The following is a 13084-nucleotide window of genomic DNA, read 5'->3' on the forward strand; positions in this document are numbered from 1 at the left end:
TTCATTCTCACCATAAACCAACTGCTAATAACCTAAATGCCTTTCACTGACAGGTCTGCTAGTTAGACCAAGACAAAACAGATACATTTCTAGTGAAGCTAAAATCCATCAGCCACTGATGGCTGCTTTCTACAGTTCTACTTTTGAAACTTGCTTCACTCACCCGCAATTCCAGAAGCAAGATGACTATATGCAAAGGCAAAGGAGGAGGCAGCAATAAGAGCTAATGCAAGTTCTATGCTGGAGATTAGATGCATATAATGGACTAAAAATTAAAAAACAATCAGAAAAAAAAACCTCAACAAATTGTCCAGTAGCCAAGATACGTCAAGATCTAAATGACTACACTAAAGGCTGGGATCTTCAGGACTCCTGAGGAAAGGCAGGTGCTCAACATGTAACTATTTCAAACACTTGTTTGAAGATGCCAGCCAAAGATATTAAATGAAATGTGGTCCAATTCATTTAAATTCATATTCTGTTGGAAGGAATATTACTTGCATAACTTTTGCCAGTTTTCTGCCTAAAAATTAAGCACATTTGATTCTATTCCCCTGAAGGAAAAATAGGAATAAAGTAACTCCATCATTATAAAGGTGTATAAAGAGTCAGCATAAGTGTGCTCAAATAAAATGAAACTGTGGTAAACAACTGACTCAGTGGGTGAGTCTTCCTACTCCTCCCATCACATTTAAAGTTTGCCTAAGGAAAAGCCTTAATTGAGGCTTGCTTTCTCAGACTGGGAAGTGATTGCCAAAACACTTTGTGCTAGAAATTAACAAATTAAAAATTCCAAAACCACCTTAAATAAATTATTTAAGACTAGGGAAGCTTTTAAATTTAAGGTAGGAGCTAAGTGTTATTTAGGAGTTAGGCACTCTATTTTATTCTTCTAGGTGGTAAAGTACTGCGCTTGTATAACGTGACAGCACAGAAGTGGAAATAGTATACCCAATAGGTTTATATATACCATACAAAGGTTTACAGTGAAAGTGTAACTAGTTCTATAGACCCATTCTATTCCCTCACCTTAGGAAACAAAGCAATCATCGTAAGAGCAATTGCTTATATGTATACACTATCTCTAGAGGCATGAACCTTTCAGATTTCAAACCAACTCTAAGCACAGTAACTCTTTAGTTCAGGTTTCTAATACACTGAACTTGAGCTAAAAAGCTTCAGGCACAGCTACAGGTTAGATGAAGAAGTGATTCAGAGCAGCCTTGAGGAGAAGGACTCTGGGGGCATTGGCTGATGAGAAAATTAACATGAGCAAGCTTCAGTGTGTGCTTGAGCCCAGAAACCACCCTTGTGCTGGACCTGCATCAAAAGAAGCGTGACCAGGAGGTTGAAGGAGGTGATCCTGCCCCCCTGCTCTGCTCTCATGAGACCCCGCTTGGAGCACTGTGTACAGTTCAGGTGTCCCCAACATAAGAAGGACATGGAACTGTTGGAACAAGTCCAGAGGAGAGCCGTGAGGATGATCAGGGGACTGGAGCACCTCCTGTATGAAGACAGGCTGAGAAAGTTGGGGCTGTTCAGCCTGGAGAACAACAGCTGCATGGAGACCTTATAGCAGCCTTCCAATACCTGAAGTGGAGCTATAGGGATGCTGGGGAGGGACTCTTCATTAGGGACTGTAGTGACAGGACAAGGGGTAATGGGTTAAAACTTAAACAGGGGAAGTTTAGGTTAGATATAACAAAGAAGTTCTTTACTGTGAGGGTGGTGAGGCACTGGAAGTGTTTGCTCAAAAATACTGGTAAAAGCTCCGTCCCTGTCGGTGTTCAAGGCCAGGCTGGACAGTCTTGGGTGACACGGTCTAGTGTGAGACATCCCTGCCCATGGCAGGGGGTTGGAATTACATGATCTTAAGGTCTCTTCCAACCCGAACCAATCTATGATTCTATGATATATATATATGACATTATATATATAAAATATGATGTACATAGCTGTTCTTTTATTAGAGTTTCACATTCTGTGCTGAGTAACTAATGATTTTAATTTCAAGCTTCATTATACTTTTCATTAATTGTCCAGCTAATCAGCAGCATTCTTGAAACCATAAGAATATATTGAACAGAGAACAAAAATAGGATAGCCAAGAATTTCTTTTTAGGATCATATATAGCTACCTGGTTCAGCTCAGAAATATCAAATTAGGCCATCCATCTTTTAGAATGAGGGCTAGGGACCCAGCTGAGCAAGAAAATTAATGACAACTGATACAGTAGTAGGGAGATGTAGCTCAAAATCTAATGCAAAGCTAACTGAAGTCATAGGTAAAATCCCTTGATTTCATTTTCCTGTTAAAAAATTACGGATGAAGAAATGTGCCCATTTCTTCAGGCTCAAATTTCTTGCTGTCACTGAGCATGAGTATAGTACTAATAGTAAATTGGAAGCCAGAGCAGAGATTCAGATATAAAACACACGAAGTTTCAAAAGACATTTTGTGCTCAAATACAGATTTTTAAAATCTTGTAGTCAAAGTGAGAGAAGTAGTAAATAGCATATAGCAATATAACAGATTGCAATAACCAAAAGTCACATCGTTTTGCTAGAAAACTGTTTTAAGTAAATAAATGTTGTCAACTATAAAGACTCTATGCCTCTCGAGAGTTAGGTTAAAATCTTAATGCTCAAGTCTGTTAAGTGTGTAAAATGAACAGCCTCAACAGAAGGCGCTAGGTAATGAACGTCTGTCTGTCCTGGGTTCAGCTGTAGCAGTCATTTTTCTACTTAGTAGCTGGTGCAGTGCTGTGTTTTCAACTTTAGCCTGAGAACAACGCTGATACGATTTCGAATCTCCTCCCCATCCCTCCAGGAGCAGGAGGGGAAGAAGGGGGGAAGAGAGCAAGCAGTTGCATGATTCTGAGTTACTGGCTGGGCTTAAACCACAACATTGCCCTAATCAATTACGTGACTTAGATACTTCCCTCTTTCCCTCCAACCCCAAAGTGATGGGAGCTTTTCAATGAGCAGCTTCCAGGTCAGGTAGTACAAGCAGCCAAATGAACCATCTCTATCTCAACCTGACAACTGATTATGACTTTAACATCTGGCTTTGATTAGTTTTCACTTTCAAAGTTGGTGCACAACACTGCATTTGATACCACTGAACTCTAGAGAAGCAATAAAGACTTAAGACAAAAATGCAGCACTTTGCAAAAGGTCCTTCCAACTGAAAAATAAAATTCTAGTAGCTCATTATACATACATGCTGCAAATATGTCTTTTCTAAATGTACTTTCTAGAACACTTACATACCAATAAAATCATGAGATCATTTAGAAGTAACAAGTCCTTTCTGCAGAATAGTGGCTTTAGGGAACAGTCCTACTGCAGATTCTAGATTATAACCAGTTTCCATGTAACTTTCAACACAAGGCTACCTGGCTTCAGAGAACAATATTTTAGGATTGAGCAAGCCTCTAAAAAGTTTGTTAGGGCTTGAATGAACAAGAGATGGATACTAAAGACTCATCTTGAGGACTATAAAGATTAAAGCTTTACATCTTTAATTTGATAACATTGCCTTTAAATTCATGCAACTAAAGGAAAACAGTAACACTTTACATTGCTGAACAGACCTCAAGGCAAGAGAAGTGCCCGCTTCCCTTGGAAGCAAACTTTGCTGTGCAATACTATCTGTAAGATAACAAAAGTAGTAATTGTTTGGTTTATGCAATATGTACTTCTTTCACGCCTTTCATTCTCCTCTTTTTTGTACACTTGCTATTCCAAAGACAGTTCATAAAGATCTCATTAGCCTGTGAAGATCATGCTTCGTAACAAGTTAGTGCCACATAAAGTTACTGGTTATCCACCTAAACTGTGAACAGTGTGTATACATATAATGCTTTACGGCTGAATATATACATATAATGCTTTACAGTTTCCACTAGATTTAAGCTTGTAGGAATCTTCTCTGTGAACATGTAATTTAAAGAATCAAGAGATTTATAAATAGAGAATAAGCAAGAGTTAAATATTCATTATGTGCAAAGACTTAGCAGAATGAATTAATTCATAACTAACAAAGTAGATGACAATTTTAAAAATTACCAGCTATTGATAGGAATGCTATTTGTGCTGAGAGGGAAGAGGCTGATAGAAAGCTGAAGGTAACTGATATTTCTAATCCAAAATTTTCTGTAATTTAACTGGTAGTATCCAAAGAGCCTTTATTCAAAAATGTTTCATGGAAACCAATGTGAAGGAGAAGATGTTATGAAATTAAGACTTGGGTAAAGCATCACAGTCAATCCACTAGTCTTCTCTGGCAAGAATTACTATCCTGGGTATATGGGAACAATTAACATTACAGTATTTTTAGAGCATGCTAGTCTTACCTTAAGCAATGTAGTTTGCTTCTTATCCATGTGAAGAGCTATCCAGAGTTCTAAACAAACACAAGAAGCTATTGAATTTCACTCCAGAAAATAAAACTTGACACCTTAGAGGAAGCTGCACTCAGTAAGGTGAAAGGTACAGGCAGCCGCATGGGGTACTGCAAGTATGAATCATTTAGTGAAAGGAATAAAGAAAGGTATATTTACAGGTATATTTACAGCAAGTAAACTGCCATATCCTTCAATACTCACTGTAGGGGTAATCATACTGGCAGGAAAATATAATAAAGAAAAAACACATCAGTTTCCATGAGATAAACGCCCCAAGACAATACAATACTACCCTTAACGGGATAAATCATCCTAAAGGAGCCTACTGTCATCCTAGATGAAGGGTTGTTCGTACCTTCCTTTGACAATATTTGTAGTAGTCATTCCTAACTCCACAGAATCTGCCTACTCTAATAATAAACTGCTGGATGGAGCAAGAGCAATATTTCAAATCATGCTGGTTCCAATATGTTGGACACAGACAAGCACCCCTTACTAGGTGTCTAATGTTCATCTACTTCCAGAAAAGAAGGAAAAACTCCTCACTGGCTAATGTGTTATATTTATCAGCTGAAACACAATCAAGCTAAACTAGCAGTGTCAGTCTAGATTACAATAAACTATACCCTATTTGATTGTCTAGGCACAGGAAATCTGGAATGGAACTTAGCTGTAATGCAAGTAGCTTACCTAGAGGAGTATCTGTTAATGAATAAGCAGTTTTCACATATTCTGCAAGAACATGATTAAGTTCAGGTTTTGGCTTTAAAGGTTTCTACCTTAATAGGCAAGAGTGAAGGGCTTATCTTTGCAGAAGCCTAGACAACCTGCAGTTTTATACAGCTCAACAAATTTAGCTCAGAGGGTCTGATCTATTGAGAAATCCACTCATACAATAATCTGTTTAGTAAAACTCTTCCACATCTGTTTGCTCTTCAAAGGAATGAGGAAGTATGTTAGCATGTCAGAAACTCCACTGTCAACAAATCTTTTCAACTGAGAAGACAGTTTGATTTCATATAAAAGCTTTACCTTCACAGCAGGTAGTTATTTGCAGCTATACTGCACCGAACAAAACATTATTTAGCTAGCACAAAATACTTAAGTATCACTCCTCACCAAAGAAAAACCACAGGGTACTACCCAGAGAAGCGCTAGCATCTTTATTTCCCATGCCTCATCTACCGACTGTAACCTCAGCTGGCAGACCAGTAAGAAAACCAAGTCTGCAAGTTCCAGGAAAACAAGCAGCAATTTGGAAGAGAAAGCACTTGTTATTGCTGGGGAAAACCACCTCTAGAACTGTGCAACAGTACATGCCAAACATGAGAGAGAAAGTTTATAAGCCATCATAAAGTAAATACACAGGAAACTGAGATTCATTAATTTTGTAACTCATGCAGATAATACTGCTTTGTAGCTGTCAGCATGTAAAGCTAGCCAAAAACCCAAGAGAAAAACAACTCTGTGGACAAGTGAAACATCTTGGCTGTAGGCATCAGGAAAAGATATGCAAAACAATGTTTATGATAAAATACACAAAAATTTTCAGGAGAGATTGAAACATAATGGTATGTGTATTTTAATTTTCAATTACTCATGAGAAACAGAGAAAGGCAAGGTGCAGGAGTCAGCCCATCTGTAGGGATCTGTCCCTATTATTCCCTATATAGACTTCAGTTTCCTAACCAAGTTCCCTATATTGTGCACTTCAGAATAAGCAGCTCAAATTGTTCTTCAGTGTTTTACCAGTTGAAGTCTTCCTGTAACCATTGCTAAACGTATTCAGAGAAGTCAAAACCAGTAACTGCCCACTTAATTTATCACAGTATCGAAGTAAAAATTGAGCTTCACACTTGAAGAAAGACAGTGACATCCAGTGGTTCATTACTTAGTCAGTGACGTGTTCTAAAAACCTATTTTCAGAACTATTTCCTAAGTCCTATTATTCATCTAAATAGAATCATTTAAAGCAAAGCCAGATCCCAGCTGCTCAAATCAGCACGCAATTTAAAACAGATCCTGAGACATTACAAAGACATTTTGCACACCACAGGAAAAATGTAGGCTTATTGCAAGTTTAATATTGCTATTCTTTGATATGATCAGTGTGAAAAAAATCTGTTCACACTTAACATAAAGAACATTAGACTTAAAATGCCTAACAGAAGTTAGCTGTTTGCATTGCTTTGAATTGCTTTCATTGTTTTCAAGAATAAATGGCTATTTAATGACTACATGCATGAAAGTTTATGCTAATTTCTATTTCAAGTGCTGTATGTGCATATCTTACATGAATAATATCTGAATATATTCATTGTTGCTAAAAGAAAAGACCAAGTAGCCCAAATCTTTTCACCAAGTTTCTTATACTCAGAAAACTACTTTATTGCTTCATGTGGACCACGTGAGTAAGAGTGCAATACCTGTCACAGGTAAAACTTACCACATTTTAAGGTTTACAAGGATGATCAAAAAGTTTAACAAGTAGTTTCAAAATATATAAATAGTATTTTATAAACCCGGTACTAGCCAAAATAAAAATACAAGAACAGCAACATCAAATATTTCAAAAGCAATAAAAACTCAAGCAAAGAATGTTGAAATCAACCTCTGATACTACTATTCCCAGCTACACAAAGTACACAATCATGATAAGGAATAGAGGAGAACCCAGGTAAGTCACTGAATTTTAACTTTGACTTTTTTTTTTTTTTTTTAATTTTTACTTCCATTGCATTCATTTATGTTTTAACTTCTTTTACCTTACTTTTCAGTAATGAGGATCTTTCCAAGTAGAACTACTGCTTCCCATTTCACATTAAACTCACTAGCAGAAAATAGCACCTCAGTAGTTTGGGAGAAGTAGATATGCCTTAAAACATTCTGTAATGGGGCAGACTCAATCTACCAAAAATTGGTCCTGAATACTGAATATAACTGTTTTGCTGCTTTCCTGAACTAATCCCTAGAAGGAAGCCTATATATTTTAGAAAAATAATGTTTCAGTGCTCAGAACTGCTTGCATTTCTACTTTAACTGAAAGAAGCATTTATACGTCATTGCTTCAATTTGCCCCCATTCACACTGGCATTTTCTAGTAAATGTTGCCCAAGTTAAGACTTAGGTGAGAAAATATACGTAACTGGATATTTTAGCATGACATCACAATTGGTCCAGAGCAGTGTTCGTCTTTTGAAGTGGTAGTCTTGGGCTGAAAAGCCCAAGACTTAAGTTAGAGTATCTAGGCTAAGTTTGGCTAAAGTTAGACTTTGTAAAGGCTGATACACTGCTTCACTAAATGACACGGTAAATTCCATGGTTGGAAAGTTTTGTGCATCATGTATTTCAAGCCATTCATACATAATTTGTCTGTGCAAAAGGATTAATTGTATTACTAAAGTCACAATAATCACTAACACAAAGCATCAGGAATGATTACAGGCCATCTTCCCTGAAGCGCTTTGTAAGATATTACACTCAATATTAAACAGTTCATTATTTTCAGATACAACATAAATATTTAACAATTAAATAAAAGTAAACTGTTTTTAGAATTTTAAAATTAAAACAGGACTCTAAATTGTTCATCTGCCAGTAAAGCTATTGACTGGTACCATTACATAGCAAATGAGGTTGAAAATATGTCAGAATATTTTACCAGTCAGGGCAAATACAGAAAAAAAAAAAAAAAATAAAATCAAAGTAACTGGACCCTTCAAAAGTAACTATAAGGGGAAAAAATTAAACTGGCGGGGCAAAGTCACAAAAAAGCTGTTGGATTTGTTTGTTTGGAATTTGGTTTTGGGGTGGTTTTTTTTACAAGCTTTTATCAGAAATTTTACAAGATATACCTGCCTATAAGCAAGACTTCAACAGCTCGAGTCATTTCCAGCCTGCCCAGTCCCAGAATGAAACTATTTGGTTGCTGTGGTTGAGGATATGCTTGTAAAGCAGTAGACAAGCAGGCAGCTGAAAATAGAATTAGTCAGCAGTTAACTTTTACAACACCCACTTTTGTCTGATTCAGGCAGACTTATGTCATGCTGTACAGCTCTACAATTAGAACAGGACCACTTAATCCCAAATAGCATCACATAGATTTTTCTTAAGAGTAAGAAAACACCCATTAGGATGGTAGTGATAGGACAAGGGGTAATGGGCTAAAACTTAAACAGGGGAAGTTTAGATTGGATGTAAGGAAGTTCTTTACTGTAAGGGTGGTAAGGCACTGGAATGGGTTGCCCAAGGAAGTTGTGAATGCTCCATCCCTGGCAGTGTTCAAGTCCAGGCTGGACAGAGCCTTGGGTGACATGGTTTAGTGTGAAGTGTCCCTGCCCCAAGAGAGGGGGATTGGAACTAGATGATCTTAAAGGACCTTAGGTCCTTTCCAACCCTAACTACTCTACGATTCTAATAGTTTTACCTAATTAAATACTTGAGCTCACATTTTAATGAGGACAGAGACCAGCATTAATTTAGGATACATTTTCTCAACTAAGCCTAAAAAACCACAACAAACCAACCAAAAACAAGGAAAAAAAAAGTTATCCACATTTCAGTGCTTATAACACCATTTTTCTATATAACATGGGATGATGCTTAATTTAGACCCTTTTGGAACGTTTCATGATACTATGTTTAAATAATAGCAGGCCTTAAAAGTAAAATACACTCCTTGAACATTGAAACATTTATATATCTAAATACAGTTCTTAAAAGCTACCACACTTGATTTTTGTTTTTATTCTTCTTCATTGGCTTAAGTATGAGCTATATAATCCCTAAACAACATTTTCAAAACTAGCTTGTAGAGAATAAACTGATAAAAAGCAAATTAACAAGAAAACCAACACAATCCCACTATCTTTAAACATCATGTTAGAATTAGTAAAACAAGAAAAAGTCTATGGATTAACACATTTCACACAAAGAAACACTAAATAAAGCTAATAGTAGAAGTTTAAAAAAAAATAAAGAATTTCCTTTGTGTTTTACACTCAGTTGCACAGGACACACAGACTATCATATCTCTAGGGCAAGTAAAGATCTTTTCTAGTGGGCCTGAAATAAGCTCCAGGTGAAGGCTAAGTGGTTTTGATAGTGAAAAAGCTAATGACCTGCAGTTTGCAAAGCTGACTTTTGCCTCCAACTGATTAGAAATGCACAGTACAAGTACTAAAATTATTGTCCAGAATGAAGCTGATCTGTATAAAATTAAATTTAAAGATAGTTACCCTGTTCAAGAGTTTATTGAAGAAAAATGCAGTAATGTAAATGAATCCGAAACATAACTTTTATCAAAATGAAGCCATATCGCTTCATAAATATTTAATAGCTGTCACCGGCTTCCCGTTATACTTGTCTTTCAGTAAGAAAACTTCTACGCTGCGGGTAGAGGACTGCTGTTCCACCAGTGCGAGACTGCAAGCTGTGGAAGCAAGCAGCAATTAGACATGATAGCCACAAGGTGGTGGTGGGGGTCTGCGGCAGCTGGGCAGCCGGCGGAGGGGCCTCCATAATCTGACACGGCTCCTCGTTACTCTGGGCGGAGTGAAATCGGCTTGTAAAAGCTACGTGGCGGGGAGAACACCGGGTACATTAGGACGTGACTGTGTTAGGGAAGCTCTGCTGTTAGTGAGTGTGTGTATATGTATATATATAAAACAAATAAGTTTAGTTATTTATAAGTAGTTTCAATAAACTACTTCTAAATAGTAAACTACTTTTGGGGTTAGTTAATAGTCGTACAACTAGAACTGTTATTGATCATGTCGATATGTATATATAGTTATATATGATATATAGTTCATATATCGTATATATACTATATATCTACTATATAACTATATAACTATATAACATATATATAACTATATAGTTATATAACATATAACAGTTTCATATATTTATGTCACAAAATGTAGCTTTTAAATACTCATTTGATGTTGTTACCAAAATGCTTTTCTATGGAAGAGGAAAGTAGCATTTAAATACTGAATTAACTACATATTAGTGCAGTACGTTGAATGTTGGCTGGTGTCAACTAAATAAATGCATAATGTGTAGAAAAAAGCAGTGGGGATTCTGAACCACCATTTAATTACAAATTGATCTCAATGGATATCTGACTTTCAATTGGATATGAACTTAAAGTGGCTTGTCCAGGTACTGCTTAAATGAGGAAAAGCTAAAATTAATTTGAGTCACACTATGTCAAAGGTTTTATTGCATGTTGATTTAGTAAACCCGTTATGATACTGAGCAAGATCTAGAGCTACCAGATATATTCAAACAAAATAATCAACTCTCTAAACTTAGTACTATAAATAAAACTTGTACCATTATCTTGTTGGTTTTAGCAGTATCTTGCAATTATGACTTTAACCATAGTTACTTAGAGCTTGAAAGGTATAGTCAATTTAACCTGATATAAAAAAAAAAAAACAAAAAACAAAAACGAACAGGCAAAATGAAAGTATAGTTTACAAGCTGCTAGTGGAGTTACAATGTGAATTTCCACCATATTTTGACTATAAATTTATGTACTGAACATGAAGAATGCATGTTTTCATAATTGGACCCCTTGGTTGCATAAATCCAGGAATATTATTGTGAGGCTCCTGACCTACTCAAATATGTAGTAAAGAATATAACAAATCTAAATAAAAGTACTGGAAAGTTTTCATAAGAGAATACCTGAAAGCTTATATTTGAAAGCCTCTTACACCTACTAGCCAGATTTTTGCCAAGTAATGATGTGAACTCACAGAAGTCTGGTTACAGTTAGAATGGTAAGAAAAAAAGCCAAACATATTTGTTTAGTGAAGATGACTGAAGTAGTGAGATGAAATCATTTGGATGAGGTCAGTCTCAAATAGTATAGAGAGGATTAGAAACACTATGTTACTGACCCTCAATCTGGTCCTGTAATTAAAGAGCTACGTGAATTCCTTACAAAACAGCTTGGGTGTTAGTGTTACTGCTCTTGGATTTCACAGTAATAAATTAAAACATATACACCTGTAAATTCTATTTAATTGGAGGCAAAAGTGTGTCAAGAAAAAAAAATGGCAGAACAGTTTAACATTTAGCAACTGGAATACATGGAAGGGGTTAAACCTGAGCTTTTATGAAGTTCCACTAGCAAATAAAGTAACGTGACTTTAAATTGTGTAAAATTGAATGTTCTTAAATAATTAGCAGCAACAACATGCACACAAAAAAAAAACACCTCAACAACCTAATGCTCCTAAGTTTTGATCACAGTGAGCCCTGGATCTCATGTGCCAAAATGACTTGCACAGCTATACCCCTGATGAGGTGCTTCTCAATAGGCTGCTATTAGTTGCTGGCTTCATATACCCTTTGGGGTCTCAAGCACCATTAGTTAACGTGTTTGCCAGCTCATAAGTGATACTGAGCAGCTAGCATGGAATGACTGTGGGGGCTTTATAATGTCATTTGACTTTATGTAAATAAAGGTAACAAGCCCCCTGTTTTGAGGGTTGGGAGGGGGGACTCAACACATCTACTTGATGAAATTATTCTACTACTTGTATGCAATTTTTGACTGCTAGCATAGATGAGACTTACAAACCACGCATTTACATTTTATACAGGGTCAGCAGCGCATCAATTAAATTTAGTGATCTAAAATGTCAATAAACAAAAGTAAATATGCTTAGGAAATATTTATGCTCCAGTAACTACTGGATTTGTAGAATATTAGGAAAATAGCTGTTATTGAGGTCATAAGCAGGAGAAAAGTTTCTAAGAGCAAATATATAGTTGTATTGGCAAGCAAGGGACTAGATACAACCCAAACTGAAGAGAAACATGAAATGTACAAGTTTTCTTATACCTCAGTGGGACAAATTTATTACAAATGATGGACATAATGACCTGATCATTCTATACTCTTAAGGAAACAGCTAGCTTCAAAGCTAAGCATAACTCCAGCTATATACCCAAACTATAAATAGTGGTACAATGAAACTATTAGATATTGTAACATTGGTGACCGACCTTGTAGCAATCACTCCACTAGACAACTCTATATTGCTTGTCAGATAATAGCATCTAATGTGTGTGGTTTATACTCACAAGAAGTAGATGGTATCTGTAAAACAGTATCCTAGTATCCTAGGGGAAAGAGAACGGTTCTGAAGAACTGTTCTAAACAATGAATTGGTTACTTGTATCTAAACTCCTGACTCTAGTTTAAAGGCATAAATTGAAATTCTAAACTGAGGAAAATACTACGGAGTTTCTACCGTATTTCATATTTCAGCTGCTCCACATGACAGTGGAACTGAAGGTGTGGGAGAAGCAGCAGCTATTTTAACAGTTTTATGATTTATCATGCTATAGCAGTTAACTGATCTGGTGGAGTAATCATGTTAACACTTAGCAGTTACAATGTATTTTATATTTTTCCAAGATGCACTCTACTAAATGTGCAGAGAATTATACAGATTTGTTAAATAACTCACTGTTACCCTTGTAAAACAAGGGGGTTTAGCTGTGGGTATTTGGTGTGGTTAATCACATGGTGAATGCAGCAGAATCAGGATTAGAACAGGATTCTCATTTCCTAACCCTGTTTTAATCAATTTGGCATTCTTGCCAGTTTAGACAAGTCTCTATTTAATGTTTAAACCCATTTCTATTTA

Source organism: Pezoporus occidentalis, unplaced genomic scaffold, assembly GCF_034315485.1.
Source record: "Pezoporus occidentalis ecotype Australia unplaced genomic scaffold, CSIRO_AGI_Poc_V1 ctg33, whole genome shotgun sequence".
Lineage (NCBI taxonomy): Eukaryota > Metazoa > Chordata > Aves > Psittaciformes > Psittacidae > Pezoporus > Pezoporus occidentalis.